Source organism: Rattus norvegicus, chromosome 1 (assembly GCF_021556685.1).
Source record: "Rattus norvegicus strain SHRSP/BbbUtx chromosome 1, alternate assembly SHRSP_T2T, whole genome shotgun sequence".
Lineage (NCBI taxonomy): Eukaryota > Metazoa > Chordata > Mammalia > Rodentia > Muridae > Rattus > Rattus norvegicus.
Window position 1 is genome coordinate 61,391,670 of NC_141534.1, and position 17,865 is coordinate 61,409,534.

Here is a 17,865-nt window from a genome sequence, read left to right on the forward strand (position 1 = left end):
ATATGAGTTCCCCACTCTACAGAGTTGTCTTGTTGACCCATCCCTTCAGATGGACTCCAGCTCCCCTTAGGCCAATAGCTCCCACAGGGTGAGGACTAGAGGTTCATGGGCTCATGGACTCCTCCATGGGTTACTGGTCCTAGCACATGTGGTCATCAATCACAAGTGCCTCAGAACAGAGTCTTATGTTTTCAAATGTAACATCCCATTCCATTAAGCCTCAAAACTAATTAACAAGATTTGTCATTGAATAAGTATCAACAACCTAGTTTGCTGGTTATTGTTGACGGTCAGAATCATGCATAGTTTTTTGCATACTGATTTTTTCATTCCTAAGACCTAGTGAGATATATATATATATATATATATATATATATATATATATATGTGTGTGTGTGTGTGTGTGTGTGTGTGTGTGTGTGTGTGTGTAACATTTCTAAATGATTTCTTTCAAAAATCTTAACAGAAGTAGAAGAGAAGAGGTAATAAAATAATAAGGCAATCAAATCTCCAAATGATAATCTAAGTATTCTACCTCATAAGATTTTTGCTTAGAATACATTCTTTTTTTCTTTCACAGTGCCATCTTGAAATTGTCATGTCCTGAGTATAAACAGGAGGTGATTTCAGACACATGGCCAAGGAAAAGACACCAGCAGATGCTACAGCACCAACAGGAGTAACAGCAATAGCACCAGCAGCATTAGCAGTAGCAGAAGGAGGAGGAGGAGGAGAAAAATCTGGAGGAGGAAGAGGAGGAGGAGGAGGAGGAAGAGGAGGAGGAGGAGGAGGAGGAGGAGGAGGAGGAGGAGGAGAAAAATCTGAAGGAGGACGAGGAGGAATAACAGGAGGAGGAGAAAGAGGATCATGATGATGATGATGATGATGATGATGATGATGATGATGATGATGATGATGATGATGATGATTTTGCCTCCCTGTTGTGGGAGAATTGCTGAATGACTTCTTATGGAGACAGATACCATGCTGAACAATGTTTATGAAGTGAATTATCAGAATAATATTAACCATTCATAGAACACATGTCAATACTCCTGAGGGGCATCACCCCTGGAAGATAGAGTTAGATGGCAGTGCAAGCTGTGTGGAATGCTCTTAATGAGGACAACCTTCTCAAAGCGGATGATGTAATAGGTCTGAAGGAGAGTTTTGTGGGAGTCAGGGTCCCTTCTACCTCTGTCAGGGCGCACAGAGCTCCTGGCCTTGCATCCTGCCAGGAAGGCGACCGGGATTATTGGCTTCCCTGATCCCCACAGGGTCCTGGATTGCTTGGTTCCCCCTCAGTCATGGTCCACCCTGTGCCTCATGGGGTCCGCAGCTTCTATGGGCTGAATTTAATCAGTGATTCACTGGAGCTGGATCTGAATCCAAACCACAGGGAAGCCCTGGGCACTGAGGACAATAAGAGCAGCAGACAACATCTCCTCCTGACTTGCTCCACAAGCCAAGGCAGCTCCCACACAGCAGGCATCCAGCCTAACTCCCAGCAGGGAGAGTGTGAGATGTCTGTGGATGAGCCCACAGGGACGACAGGATTCTGTGGGAAGACATCTGGTAGCTTCTGGTGCAGCTGCAGCTGCCAGGAAACATGGAACTGAAGTGGAGGTGAGCTATAGGACCAGGTAGCAAAGAGCCTGATCTGGCCAATGCTGATCTGAATCCCTGGGTGCAGGCAGGAACGGTCAGTCAGGGCTACACTGAAGGCCAGTCAAGGGCATGCAAGGTGTCACTAACACTGTGTGTGACTACATTCTCGAAGTCTTGTCCAGAAAAAAACAAGTGGTCTTGAGCACTGAGGTTCAGTCCCGACTCATGGGGTACAGGATAGCAGATTGACCTGAGTATGAAATTGCATGAGTATGCCCTCTGGCTGCTCCCTGGGCTCAGGATAGATGGGCCCTGAGAAGGCACCATTCATGGGTCTGCAGTAGTAGGGGAGAGCTTGGCATTCATGAGGCACTCCTAACCCTTACTTGAGCCACTCTGGGGAGGAGATGGCATCATTTGTGAGATGGGCTTATGTGGGACACTATGCTTTGATGTATGGCACAGACAGCTCCCGTCCTCCTTGCTGACAGTTCAGATCCTCAGCTGGCCTCATCTCAGACAGTCCCATGAGGAGTGGTGTTTGGTTCCTGCTTCACAGTTAGGGCAGGAAAACACCTAGGATATGATGGGCCACTGCAGTGAGTACAGGCCATGCGACTGTCTTGTCCTTGCTTACTTGATTTTTCCCCTCTTCCCCTTTTTCCTCCTCTTCCTCCTCCTCTTCTTCCTCTTCTTCCTCCTCCTCTTCCTCCTCCTCTTCCTTCTCCTCTTCTTCCTCCACCTAATTTCAGGAACCACCCAGAGACCTTCACAGGAGTGTAGTTCATGCTAATCAGAATGCAGGGCTGGAGATCAAATTCTGGGTAAGGTCTCCATCCAGCCCTGGTTGCTCCCCCACACACCCTGCCTACCTGAGATTTCCAAATTGTGTTCTCAGGGTCGTGGAGAATCCTCTACAGTTAGCCCTGCCGATACAGCCAGTTTCTTGGGAACATTGGGTTTAGCAGGAGTCCTCTCCATCAGGCTCAGAACCTTAGAGTGAGTGAGAGGGCTTGCTGAGTGGCACACTAGGACCAGAAAGGTGTAGAGCCCTCCAGTGTTAGTCATGAAGTACTGCAGGAGTTTATTTCCTGATTTCTTTACTTCTACCTTGTTCTAAAGCCTTTTAAGGGACCCCTAGGGACGTAAGAAACTTGATTTGGGACCCCCATAGCGCACCAGAGAGACTAAAGCAGCAGCCCTGTGAAACTTCTGCAGAGGACAGTGTGGGCTCTGTGTTTATACAGTGACTCTGGACTGGCATGAAGGCTGACTGACCAGCCACTCACAGAGAGATAGGGACAGTTAGAGACTTGGAGGAGAGAGCATGAGCGGCAGACAGAGCAGAGTCCAGGCCTACAGAGGAGCCAGCTCATTTAATAGAGAAGCATATGCCCTCCCAAAAGGCTGTCAGCTTAAGACACTGCACTGAAGACCTTACCCAGTAACATGCCTCATTTATGTGTCACCTACCTGTGACTTTTGTAGGCTCCTCAGGGCAGATCCTAAAGTCCATCATGACTGAAAAGCAGAAGTTTGCACATCATTGCAATGTGGAGGCTACTCTCAGCTGATGGGACCCACGCAGTCTGTGGACAAGTTTGCTTAAGTGAAAGTTGGCCGTCCTTGAACTCTCGGGTCTTCCAGGGTAGTGTGTGTTGACCACATGCAGAGCCATTCCTAAAGACATAAGTGCCAAAATTCAACAATAGGGAGAGAATCCTGTACTGGATGGAATCACTCAGCTCAGTGTGGACACAAAGACATCCTATGCCATGGCATGGAGGCTCCTAAGAACTTCTAGGATGAATGTGAGGCACACAAGAGTCCACAGTGCAGCCTGGGAGAACATTAAAGTATCTGGAATTATCAGGGACCCTAAGGTATGTTGGGCAGGATATGGAGCTGATGCATGCTGGGATGCTTGGAAGAGACAGCCTGAGGTAAAATAGAGGGCAGTGTGTCATGAAATCTAAGACAGAGCAACCAACAGTATGGCTTATCTGGCCCAGGACAGATCAACTCTGCCAGAATTAGATGGTCTATGTAGAGCTTCAGTCCTGGGATTGTAGGAGCATAGAAAGCACCAAAAGTCAGGGTGCGGACTACCTCCATGTTTTCGTATCTCCCTGTAGGTTGAAGAGGCAGAGAACGACCGCAGAGGTGACCAGTATGTCCTCAGCCTGGACAACAAGTGTCTGCTCAATCATACAGACAGCCCACGACTCTCTCACCCAGCGAAACCTGAGACTGCACACTGGTGGACCAGCTGGTTCCTCAAGAGGTTAGCTCTCTCAATGGCATGAAGTTCAGGCGCTACCTCTTCCTATACTGGCCTGGTGAAGACAGAACCCTGGAGGACATTGTGGTCTGGGCAAGAGGTATACAGCAGCCCTTTCTGTGCCAGCCAGCCTTGAAGGTTGCTTGAGATCATTCCAGCATGACCAGTCTCCATCCTTTTCCAAGCAAGTCAGTTCTTGGACCTCAACACTTCTGCCCACCACATCAGTCTCCTTTCCCTGCCCACTTGTAGGAGTCGGGGACCAGCTCTGACATGATCCTAGGGCTTGGATAGGGTCTATTTTTCCTGTTTCTGGCTGTAAGCTACTAGGATTCTCAGGAGAATAAGTGTATGAGAGAAACAAGTGTCTTGTTAGACCTGAAGCAGCTTGTGCTCTGGTCTTATCTGCTAGAGAAGGTGTCGTGAAGGGACATGGGCAGTAGAGGGAGGTCTATGACTGCCAAGCCTGCCTAGGCTCCAAGAACCCAGAACTGGGTACTGCAGGATTTTCTAGATCAGAACTCTGCAGTTCCTCTTCTCATGTCTTGCTTTTAACTACTGTAAACAACACAAAGGCCTCCCTTGCAGTATGTCTCAGTTCCATATGAGACCCTGCAAACCAGACATCTTTGTACGAAATGGAAAAGAACCCTTACTGCACATCTCAGGTTGTGGAGGCTGGTCCATCTTGTATGACAGTGTTGCTGAGGCACTGGTATGGGGCTGTTTGTGTCTCCTCTCCTCACCTTAGCCAAGGAGGTCCAGGGCCATCAAGCAGGTACAGTCCATGGGCTCTGAAAAGGTTCATGGTATATTATCGACTCATGGAGCCCTCAAGATCTCTACTGCCCAGGGTCCAAGGAAGTATTTGATGTCCCTTTACTTGGATAAGAAGAGACTTGAATGTCCTCCTCACAGCTCCTTGGTAGTTGAGCCCAATAGTGGATGTATTGTTGTGAGTCATATCTGCACCTCCTCCTAACATCTGTTAGAGTAGATGAAGTCTGTCTGTCTGGGAGGGGCAGTACCTCCTCATCTAGGCCTTCTTGTGTGCATCTTTTCCTCGGCCAGAACATGTGGAGTTGGGACAACCATTCAGGATGTCAGCTGATGCAATGCCTCACACAGAGGTACTGGCAGAACTGAGGGTTCTATTCCCTGGACATTGTGACACGAAACAGACTGGGAACAGTGGGAAGAGGAGGGTCTACAAGGCTAGCTCAGGCAAGAACACCTAAAGATCATATTTCATCTTTCGTACAAAATCTGGTGAACTAGCCCTGTACAAGGCGCATATTACTTTCCATTAGAAAACCTTTGGGAACAAAAACCCTAGTGTAAAGTGGGGTCTGTGCCAACTGTGGGTGCCTGGCATCGCTCAGGTCTAGTGTCAGGATAGACCCATCCACAGACATACACAGGCACACACACACACACACACACACATCATTTCATGCAAGTACACACACACACACACACACACACACACATACACACACAACCACCTGCTATCTTGGGATGTGTCCCAGCTGCCTCAACTTAGCTTCTTCCCACCACATATGTCCCTAAATTGTGTGAACCAGGGGTGGTCACTCTCCTTGCTGGGTTCCCTATTCCTCAAGTTCAGGTGAGGTCACTCTGCTCCTCCTGATCCTTTCCTGGTCTAGAGCTTGTCACCTGCCCCTGTGGTTCACAAGTGGTCCCAAGGAAGAAAGTAATCCATGTCTACATGTTTACGTGGTTGCCCATACTGCTGATTCCTGGCAGGAGTCAAGTGTGGATGGGTACTTGACAGCGTCTTGGTCCTTAGTTTGTCAGTGTCTCCATCACCACAGCATTCCTGTGAGACCAAAGCACTCCAGACACAGCTTGGGATATGCTGAGTGGCATGGCAGAGTATGCCCCTGAAGAGCAGGCAGGCCCAGCATGGCCACAGAACAGCCTTGGATGTGCCTGTCTGCCTTTCCCAACAGAGCATGACCTGTTGTAACAGGTGCTTGTCATTATCTTGGGGAACAGAGCAGTGAGAACTCTGCTGGGGCTTCTGGTATTCAGGGTGCAGGCAGGGGCCTTGTGCTCACTTGTCCCTCACTAGTCCCCTTGGCCCAGGGATTGTGGTTTTCAGGACTCCCAGAAGCAGCAGAGGACAGCACAAGTCATCCTTAGTGTGTGCAGCAAATACAGGTGCATGGAGGTCAGGACCTGTGTCCTGTGTCCTCAGAGATAAGAATGAGCCAAGAGCATTGGCTGACCCTGAGAAGCCACTTGGGTCTCATAAAGATTCTATTTATGTCCTTCCTCTGGGCCTGTGGAGACATTGTGGGGAACTATGCCAAGTTACTTTGGATGCCAGGCTGTGCAGAACTGCAGACTGGTCACAATCCATAGGGAATGGACAGGACAATTACAGGCCATGCTCTGCCATGCTTCTGAGAAAAAGTGTGCAATGGGGTCAAGGTGTGGTCATAAGGAGGAGCCCATGCAGATCCCAGAGTCTCCTTCCAATATTCATCTGTGGGATGGGTAAAGAAAGCCAGCACAAAATCACAGTAACTTTATATGATTGTCTTTTAAAAGAAACATCAAAGATAACAGGTGTAAATCATGAAAATGGCATCTATGTGTGCGTAGACAGCTGTTTGCATGGAGAGTGTGTACCCACACTCCAAGCACAGACTACAGGCATGGGGAGTGTCTGTCTACACTTGGAGCAGAGCATACATGCTATCAAACACACAATAAAGGCCATCATGCACAAGCCCTGGGTCTATAAGCCACTGAAAGCCTCTCACTCCTCAGTGGGGTCTGATGTCCAATACCTTAGAGACATCTGCAGACTGTGCTGTCAGAACATGAAGAGCCATGAGAGTCTCCCCCGGGAACTCTGTAGTCTTGCTGGAAATGCAAGAGGAAAGCCCAGCCTCTAGGCCAACGTGTAGCATAGTTCATACAAGTATCACTGACACACAAACATGTTGAAGACAACATGGCAGGGCCTGGCAGAGATGTAACTTGGCCAAAGGTGGAGTGGCTGGGACAAATGAACAATCATGGCTGTGGTAGCTCCCTAAAGCCTGGATTTCTGCCCCCTCTATTATGGGGTCTCTGAGGAAGGCAAACTGATGGACTCCCAGACCATCCTGTTGATTAGCTTGCTGTTCAGATGTGGGATGTGGTCACAGTGCTCTGACAAGGCCACAAGAGCATCCATGGGAGTGAAAACTAGACTAGGTGTGTCCTACTGTGCCCAGGGATGTGCACTCTGTCTGATGGTGTGGAGGCCCAGGGTGAAATGGGGTCAAGGTATGGCATAAAGAGGAGCCCACGCAGCATAGCATGTGAGTCCTTGAACTCACTGCATTTAAGTCCTGGGGTGAGTCTCATGTGGTCAAACTCTGCATGACTCAGGTGGCTGACATCCACATAGAAGCAGGGGCAGGGGGTTGGGAGAGCATGGGAAGGGGATAACGTTTGAAATGTGCATACATAAATTGTCCAAGAAAAATAAAACTCATAAAAACTTCACTCTGTGCTCTGGGTTTACCTGAGCCATAACGATCTGAAACTGAAACCAAAGCCAACTCATTCATTCTCTCTCCCTCATTCTTTCTAAGGTGAAGAGCTTCAAAGGATGCATCTATAATTCTTATATTTAATAACTGCTCTTGGTATAATAGGGTGATCATATATATATATATATATATATATTTTTGACTAGCATAAAAATGCAAACACAAGCAAGCAATCAGAACAAAACAGAGCCCAGGGTCTCACCATATATTTGAGTTTGGTCTGGAATTCACTACACAGGCGAGGGGACCGGAAACTAACAGTAATCTGCCTCTTTCTGCATTCTTAGAGCTGGCATTAAATGCACATGCCACCACAAATAGCTTTATATGAACATTTTCACAAGCTTTTACATATACTGTGTCTAGAAAAACATTTCATTTACTTAGTATCTAGGGGGGAAACAGACCTTATTTATTTTCTCAACACCTGAATTGTAATTTGTAAATAACAAAGTAACCTTTTTTAGAGGAATTTTTAAAAAGTACTACAACATTGGAGAGCTGGCATTAGTGAATGCCCTGAGACAATGGAGATCCTGCAGGAGTTGGTTTGCTTGGACAGTGAAGGTGCTACAAAAGTGGAAGTCTTGCATCAGTGGAGGGGCTTGGCAAAAATGGAGGTACTGCCACACTACTGGTCCAGCAACAGTGAATATCATGAGACAGTGCATTTGCAGTGACAGTGAAGCTCCAGCCACTGTGGAATTTGTGTGCCAGTAGAGGTCCTGCAAATTCTAGCTGCTGAGAGGGTCTATGTCCTGCAACCTTGTTGGTCCTGCAACAGTTGAGGTACTGCAACAGTGTAAGTCCAGCTAGAGTGGATAACCTGTTATAGTAGAGGTCCTTTAAATTGGCCTTGGTGAGACAGTGGACGTCCTGTGATAGTGGAGGTCCTATGACACTGGAGGGGCTGGAACACTGGAGGTCATGCCAAAATTGCAGTTCTTGTAATGGTTGCGGTGTTGTGACAGTGGAAATCTAGCGACAGTGGACATTCTGTAGGACAGTAGAGGTCCTACAATATAAAAGTCCTTGGACAGTGGAGGTACTGACGCACTGGAGGTCCTGTGAGAACGGAGGTTCTTATAACAGCTGTGACACTGGAAGTACAGCAAATGTAAATGTCCTCTGATAGGAGAGCTCCAACAAACTGAAGTTGCTGAGAGACAGGAGGTCCTCCAACAGCAGTGGTCCTAAGACAGTAGAGATCCTGTAACAGTGGAGAGGCTGAGACCCTGGAGGTCCTTTGACAGTGGAATACTTTGTAACAATAGACGTGCTATGACAAGGGGATTGTACAATAGTAGAGGTCCTTGTTATAGTTGAGGTACTCCAACAGTGGAAGTTTAGGGACAGTGACTTCCAGTGCCCGTAAAGGTCTTGCAACTTGGAGGGTCTGAGACAGAGGAGTTGCCTGACCACAGACGCCCTACCACAATATTGGTCCTTTGACTGTGGAGGTCTTGGGATAGTTCAGGTGCTGGGACAGTGGAAGTTCTGCTACAGGGGTTATCAAAGTGCATGCAAAGAAGAAGCAATGGTGCCAGCCAAACATGACCATTGCAAATATAATGAAGTTTTTCATCCACCCCAACATCATCTTGCTTCTCCAATTGAGTCTGAGACAATTCTAATAACTTATCGTGAAACTGGTTGAAATTTTAAAGCTTTACAAATACATCTGAAAGTCTTTCCACCGAGAGGAGGAAGGAGCCAAGGAAATATTTAGGCAAATATTAGCAGGCTTTATCTATGGCTATGGGCACTGTATAAGTTCACAGTGACCTGAAACCAGATTATATTTTGTTAGAGAAGAACGGAAAAGTCAAAAGCATCGACTTTGGCCTTCAACTCAAGACAAACCTGGGCAAAGGCAGAACTGGCAGCATGGTGCTTACCCTATTGGTGCACCAGATCTCTTCCTAGGACAACATTATGATGGTGCAAAAAAATACCAACATATGGATCTTAGGAGTAGGCTTATATTTCACTGTTGTATTTGACTCTGTTGTCATACAACAGTTCTGAAGACAGGTTGTAGCAGGTGTGTACCCTGCTCACTGTGGGGTGTCAGAAGAGGCAGCTTAGCCTCTAAATAAAAGTAAATCCAAACTATGGGCTGACAGTCACAGAGGTGATGATGTACCCCTGGTCAATGAAAACTGGAAGAAGTTCACAAATCCTTATGAAGAAGTGATCCCTCCCATGCCAGATACTCCAAAAGAGGAAGAAACGTAATATATTGAGTTTTGAGGTAAAATATTATAGATTCATTGAATCAAAAAGGTATAACCAGAACATGGCATCCTATTGCTTAATGTAACAGCAAGTAATACACAGGAATTGCTGCACAAAACAGGCTCAGCAGCTTTGTCCAGTTACGGTCCCATTCTCTACCCTTGCTGATTTCCCTCTAGGACTAAATAGGAATAGAAGTGAACACAACACAGACACATTGTTCTCCTCATCTTCCAATGGCCTAGTGTCTCCCTATGATCATAAGGCTAGTCAAAGAGGAAGCAAAGAGCCATTAGGCATGCCCTTTTTCTTTTCAGGACATTCCCGACAACACCCACAGCGAACAAAGCATACATACACACCAGAAGTGTCCTGTGTCTTCACTCACCAATCAGCCACACTTAGAAGAGCTGTAGCAACGAGAAAACAGAGGACAACCTACTTTCCTGCTGTCTCTCAGCAGAGAGCAGGCCATTCCCCAGCTGGGGATTTCCCAGAGGCATTAAAGGATGAACCAATTCCAATGGGGAAATTCACTGATGAAGTTGTGTTGCTGCTTTCCTTCAAGAATGAAACCTTACAAGGGGGTGGAGGAAGAGTTTTCTCCCAGAAATGAGGCCAAGGGAGATTGTCCAGAGAACACGCAGATGGCAAAACCCACGTGCCTTTGTACTTTGTCCTTCCCAGTTTGCTCTGTGCTCATTCTTCCTCTGGCTCTGTTTTCCAGTTCCCCATAATTCTTACCTTCTTATATCCTCTAAGTATTTTATGATTCTTCCCCCAACCCAAGCCTTCTCCCTCTTCTGGATTTCTTCTCTTCCCAGCAAGGACTCAATATGACTGCTGTGTAGCCCACTCTAGAGCGTGGTGCAGCTGAATGCATCCATTCACCTGAAGTTTATCACACTCTAAAAACACCAGCTTCCACAAAGTGAGGTGGAGAGTGGTATGAGCTCATGAAGTCTTCCATAGGTTACTGGTCCTAGCACACACGGCATTTATCACAAGAGCTATAGAACAAATTCTTAGGCTTTCAAAAGTAGCATCACATTTCATTCAGCCTCAAATCTAATAACCAGCAATGACTTTGAAAAATTGAAATTACATTTGCTGCAACAGTGCAGATCCTGTGAAGAGGTAGGTCCTGCAACAGTGGAGGCACTGAAATAGTGCCGGTTCTGTGACAGTGAAGGTCCTTTGAAAGTGGAGCCATTGATCGTGGAGGTCAATCTACCTACAGGGGAGCTGCTGCACAATTGAAGGTTCTGCTACAGTGGAGGTCCTGCAAAATTGGAATTGATGATACAGGTGTATTCTTGTCACTGTAGAGATCCTTTGGCAGTGAAGTTGCAGAATCATGGGAGATCTTGCTTCAGTTGATGTCCTGAAACACTTTAGTTGCTACGGGTGGTGCTACGACAGCGGAAATCCTGGGATAGTGGAGGTTATAGGACAGTGGGTGTCCTGAGACAGTTGTAGTGCTCCTACAGTGGAATTCCTGTGACAGTGGAGGTCCCGCAATAGTAGTGTTGCTTGGACAGTCCAGTTCTTGGACAAAGGAGGTCCTGTGACACTTGAGATGCTGAGACACTTGAGCTCCTGAACAGTAGAAGTGCTGTGATAATTGAAGTGCTGAGAAACTTGTGGTCCTGTAACAGTGGAATTGACACACAGACAGTGGACTTCCTGAGGTAGTGGTGGTGCTTAAACAGTGGATGTCCTGTGACAGAGGAGGTCCTGCAATAGAGGTGAACAATATATGCTGGCTGATGACCCAGAGCTTCCAGAAAATAGACCACCAACCAATATATATCAGAGGATGGCATTATTTGAAACCAATGGGATGGAAGGCCCTTGGTCCTGTGGAGATGTGATGCTCAAACGTAGGAGGAGGCTGGAGTGGTGGGTTTCGAAAAGTTGGGTGAGTGTAGGAGCAGCATCATAGTGGCAAAATGGAGGGAGGAGGGAGAAGATGTAGGAGTGGGCATTTGTGGATTGGCACCTAGGACGGGGGATATCATTTGAGATGTTAAAAACAGTGGAAATGATAAGGTTTACATTGTCTGACCCAAACCTAAGGGATACTACATAAGGAACACAAAAACCCACAGGTGCTCACCAACAATCAGATAAAATTTGGCCTTATAATCCTATATTTAAAGTTTGATATGATTACAAATATTAAAATGGGACTATTTTACATATTCTAATATATTTAATTTAGAATTAATCTGTTTTTCAATGCACCAATCAGCCATAATATAGTTTAGATTGTTTCCTAAGTCATGTGTTTTAAGAGGCGTATCAGTCTACCAGCTAAATTTGAAACACCTTTTACAGGATTGTATTATTTAGGTACCAGGAATATTAAAGAAGATGAAAAGAATAGGAAAGTTAAAATGATTTAGTAAGCATTAAGTTTTATGGATGCATAACAGCTTAAATCTTGATGAGATATGTGTGAGAAAACTAGTAGGGGGAGCATAAGTAAAGGAATGGTCCTATCAGTGCCTCTAAACCATAAAATGCATTCCTACAGTTATCTGAACTTCATTGACTATGGAAATGAAGGTGACCCCCCCCAAAAAAAGAGGCAGATCAGATCGTTTTCTTTCTGATTATGTTCACAGCATAGTCTTCTTTATTTGTTTATTTGACTGTTTTTGTTTTTTAATTTTTTATTAGATACATTTTTTTACTTACACTTCAAATGTCATTCCCCTTCCCGGTTTCCTGTTCATAAATCTTAGGTGGGGCTGCTGTAAGGTTCAGATTCTTTGCTTGGGAGCCATTACCACACATGATGTTTATATTTTTGTTCACTTTTATCAATCTATTTTTCTGCGGTGTGCTCTAAGAGGGCAACGAGTAGGGTTACATAATTATTGGTATTAACAGCTGTACTCCCAAATCCTACTCAGTATGGAGTCTGTCGATGTTCAGCATAAGGAGGTCCAAGTCAGGGGACCTTGATGTGCTGATGCAGCAAATGAGAGTCCACAGAGGCCCCAAGCGGGAGATGGAGGAAGGAGCCATAAGGACAGTTGGGAGAAAACGGGTCAACTTAGGGAAGAAAGAAAGAAAGAACGAAAAATCAAGAAAGGCAGAGAGAGAGAGAGAGAGAGAGAGAGAGAGAGAGAGAGAGAGAGAGAGAACGGAAGGAAGAATGAAAGAAAGAGAGAGATAGAAAGGAGAAGAAAAGAAAGGAGGAAGCAAGCAAGCTGGTCAGCTGTAGAGAAATGGGACTGTAATACCAGACAATCAAGACACACAGTAGGAAGGGGGATCAGAAGTTCAAGGCTAGCCTGGTTTACAGCACGAGTTCAAGGTCACCATGGACAACTTAGTCACACCCTTTTTCTAAAGGTGAGGAGGGCTAAGGCTACTAATTCAGTGGTAGAGCACTCGTGGGGAAAGCAGACTGCTGTCCATTGATACCTCTCCTTCCTTGCTCTGAAATACACAATGGTATTAGAAGAGTCAAAGGTTCTTAGCCTAGTATCCACTATTCTATTTGCTACATCGTTAAGGGTGCAGTTTTTGGTTTTGGTCAGGGATCAAATCTATGAAATAAAACTTAAGCAATACTCTTATTGCTGTCAGAGTGGTAGGTGGATGATAAATGCTTGCCCACCTGCATCAGTACAAAGCTGGTTCCTTGGACTCCCTGCAAATACATCACTGCTAACTGTATGCCTTGTGTAGGCTTTTCCAGCACTGTACATAGCTAGAAAACCTTCCCTGCTATGGACCCTTGAGTGGGCATCCTGCCTCTCTCAGTCTCAGAATGGAGCAAAGATCCCCTGGTTACCTCTAGGCTCACAGGTCAGGGACCTCTTCCATCCCATTGTGAACAAGACTGGCACGGCTACACACACCTTGGAAAAAGAACATATTGGCAACCCTTAACGAAAAAGATGGTTCTTACTTTCCATTATGGCATTCTATAAAATAAGGGTATTTCCTGGTATTATTACACATGTCATTGATTGTGTGTGTGTATGTTTTTGGAGGTTGGAGGGGGATAATTCATTTCTCTAAGCTCCTTCCTCAATGCTGGGTGATAAACATTGACTCTCATATAGACTTTTAATAATTATACAGTTATTTATATATTCTTAAGATTTGTTTATTTCCAACTTTTTTAGCTCTCTCCCTTTCTGTGTGTGTGTGTGTGTGTGTGTGTGTGTGTGTGTGTGTGTGTGTGTGTGTGTGTGTCTGTGTATGTAATTAGATATGATACTCAGGGATAGTAATCCTACCCTAAAGCTAGCTTATAACTTTTTATGTTTTAAACAGCTTTATTATGATATCTTTGATATATAAAGCTGATATGTGCTAGAGGTGAGCATCTTGATGTTCTTAAAGACCTGTTCTTTCTCAGATACAGAACGCGAGCTGGCTAAAATCCTTGCTGCTCCTGCAGATTAACCTTGTCATGCACTGAAGCGATGGAGCACAGCCTAAGCACACTCCCTGAGCTGCTTCCTAGGTTGGTAGCACTAGCTCCATCCCAGGCACAGCTGGAGTGGGCAGCTGTAAGCTTGAGGACCTGTAATCAGGACACTGGACCCCAGGAGCACCTCACCTGCAGGTCATCCTTTGTACCTTTGAATGTCACTCCTGGGTTCTCACTGCCTGGCACTTAACCACAGACATCACTGTAGAACTGTCTAAGGCCAGAAGGGCAAAAACATTGTTGTTATAAATCTGTACTATGTAAACATCAAATGTTGAGCTTCTTGAACAGTATTCTGAAATGAACCTGGGAGAAACAAAAGAACTATGGCCTGAAGTCTCTTCTGAAACACCCACTCCAGCATAAGCTTCCACAGGCAGTCACTCTCCTCTGCACTACCATCCCCCTTGTTTTGCAGCTCATGGATCTCCTTGCTTAGCATATCCACAAGGTGCATTTGCTGTTGCTTCTCCAGCTTCTTCCTGACATCTCGTTTCCATGGGTCAGGAGACAGACTCCCCAGAGGACAACTCCTCTTTACTGATAGTTATGAACTGCAGATCCCTGTGCTCAATAGTGGGGGGCTGCTGCGGGGACTACAACACCACAATGACTGTTTCTTGGGGCCTCTGCAGTGTGGAAGGTTTTCCTGGTTTGGCCGGTGTCCTCAAAGAAGAGAAGGAAGCAGGTTCAGGGAATGAGAGTGCATCTGTCGCCCTTTCCTCTCCTGCTCCCCATGCTTCCTCTCTGCTTCCTCCTCCAGGCAGGCCTTCTATATCTCAGACCACCACTGCTGCTCCTCACTCTTTTTTGCTAGCCAGCAGCCACCTAAGCAGACTGGGATCCTGCCTCATTTGCAGAAGGAGGGGGGAGTGGCTAATCCACTGAAATGCCACCAAAATCTGGTGTAATGGACATGTGGTGGAGGAGGTGGTGGAGGGAGGTCTGTTCATATGGGATGGGAGACAGTGACAGTGGTGGGCAGCACCTCTGCTGGGGTTTCCCAATGGCCAGGACCACTCTTAGTCAGAGTGGAAGCAGGGGTAACTGACTTGGAGGAAGGGTTCAGGTGCTCCTGGCTGGATGTCATAGATTCCACGGAGGAGCTCTGGATCCACATATCACTGTTACACTAGAGACCCTTGCCAGCCTCTACTCAATGGAGTTCAAGTAGGTAAAACTCTTCCTGAAGTTCTTCCTTGGAAGGGGTAAGAGGCTGATAAAACAAAAGAGGAAGCTCTACTACTTCAGGGACTCACCAGAGATATTAGCAAAATTTCATGCATGTTTCTTCCTCACAGAGGAGGTGCCAAAAACTGGGGAATGGGTGAATAACCAGACCTGACACTGCTTTATGGCTCACCCGCCAAGTAGCCATCTGTTCCTGTGTCTATGAAGGAACAAAAAGATTTTTCTATACACTGATGCATGCTGTTTGTGGCATTGTCACTCCTGCAATTTAGCTCCTAACTTCAGGTCTAGGTAGAGGGGTCTGTTCTTGTGAAATGTAAAGAAGTAAACAATCAGATGCTTGAAACTGCATAAAAGGCATACTTTTTCCTCGGGGATCTGTTTTACAATCTTTTAAAAAGCATTCATGGGGGTTGACACCCGGAAAGGAGATTGGCCATTTCAGGAAAGGGTGATGGAGGGAAGATTCGTATGGTGGGTTACTGGGAACACAGAAAGGGCTAATATTGGATTATAAAGGAAATAAATGGTTTTCTAAAAAGCATGTATTTTAAATGCCGTGCTAAAAACTATAATTTTGACCTTATGACTTCAATAAAAAAAAATTTCACATTTTCTTATTTACTCACTTACACTAATTCTCATTTTCCCAGATTCATTAATTTAGTATTAATTTACTTGGGTAGCATAATAAAAATAAAACTTTAGTGAACAAAATTCAGGAATGATAGTTAATGTAATTTGTTGGGAACTTTCTCAAACAAGTCAGATATTTCACAAGTAAGAAAGTGTTCCAGCTCATCTCAGACCTCAGTGCAGAGGTCTCCAGTGGAGACAGATGTTAGCTGCTGTTGTAGTGGTATATGCACACTTCTCTCCAGGAGTGGAGGCTGATCTATTAGAAATAGTGTTAAAAAACCAAGTGTCACATTAAATGACAAGTAAAATAAACATAACAACATTCCTTTAAATGCAGCAGCCATGTCATACCCATCATACACTGAGGGCAGGATGTTTAGCACTGAGTCAGAGACAAAGATGTACCAGAAGTCGGCTTCACACACCCCTACAAGTCTCCTGACACCACAGACCAGGATAAGGACTTTCTCCAGGACCAGATGAGATCTGTGCTAGAGACATGAGAGTAAATACGTGAAGCCTTTTGGAGGTTGAAGCCTTTTGGAGGTTGGGGTCCCTATTCAGGATACTCCATCCTCACTACTTTGTTAGCCACTCTTTTAAGTGTAAAAATGATCTCCACTACCTTGGAGACCTGACACTTTTTTGAAGACACATTTACAGTGCATTTTGATGTATAAGGTCAAGGGTTTTTCAAGTAAAATCCTAATTTTGGACTAATTCGAGAACTCTATGAAAATAACAATGATCAAAGTACAATGTGCCTCGCTGGCTTCTGGGTCACAAGGTGACTTAGAGAATGCCTCCTCTTGTCACATTGGGGCTGAAAAGGTGATCTGCTCTGTTTTTAATCAGCCTGTCTTTACCAGGCAGTTTCATTGGATCACTGTGCTCTGTCCAAGGCTTTTGAGGACTCTCTGGGGAGCCGTTTTGAGCTGAATTATTATAGAGCTCAAAACCTTTACTCTTCCACCTATCAATGATGGACAATGCCATCGTCTGCTACACATGTGGCTGGAGCCATGGATTCCTCCATGTGTACTCACTAGTTGATAGTTTGCTACCTGGTAGTTCTAGTGGGTTGTGGTTGGTTGATATTGTTTTTCTTCTTGTGGGGTTGCAAACCCCTTCAGCACCTTCAGTCCTTTCTCTAACTCCTCCATTGGGGTCCCCATATTCAGTGCAATGGTTAGCTGCAAGCATCTTCATTGCAGAGCACTTACATGCGAATGGGTGGGTGGGAGCAGGAGCATCCACATAGAAGCAGGGGCAGGGGGTTGGGAGAGCATGGGAAGGGGATAACGTTTGAAATGTGAATACATAAAATATCCAAGAAAAATAAAACTCATAAAAACTTCACTCTGTGCTCTGGGTTTACCTGAGCCATAACTATCTGAAACTGAAACCAAAGCCAATTCATTCATTCTCTCTCCCTCGTTCTTTCTAAGATGAAGAGCTTCAAAGATGCATCCATAATTCTTATATTTAATAACTGCTCTTGGTATAATAGGGTGATCTTATATATACATTCTTGACTAGCCTAAAAATGCAAAAACGAGCAAGCAATCGGAACATAACAGAGCCCAGGGTCTCACTATATATTTGAGGCTGGTCTGGAGTTCACTACACAGACAGGGGCACCGGAAACTAACAGAAATCTGCCTCTTTCTGCATTCTTAGAGCTGGCATTAAATGCACATGCCACTACAAATAGCTTTATATGAACATTTTCACAAGCTTTTACATATATTGTGTCTAGAAAAACATTTGATTTACTTAGTATCTAGGGGGGAAACTGACCTTATTTATTTTCTCAACACCTGAATTGTAATTTGTAAATAACAAAGTAACCTTTTTTGAGTAATTTTTAAAAAGCA

At 45.3% G+C, this 17,865-nt stretch overlaps 1 pseudogene; it reads right to left on the reverse strand.

The window, feature by feature from the left end:
- Window positions 1-1,046: 1,046 nt before the first annotated feature.
- LOC148007072 (afadin-like) lies at window positions 1,047-16,984 on the reverse strand (annotated as a pseudogene).
- Window positions 16,985-17,865: the final 881 nt, after the last annotated feature.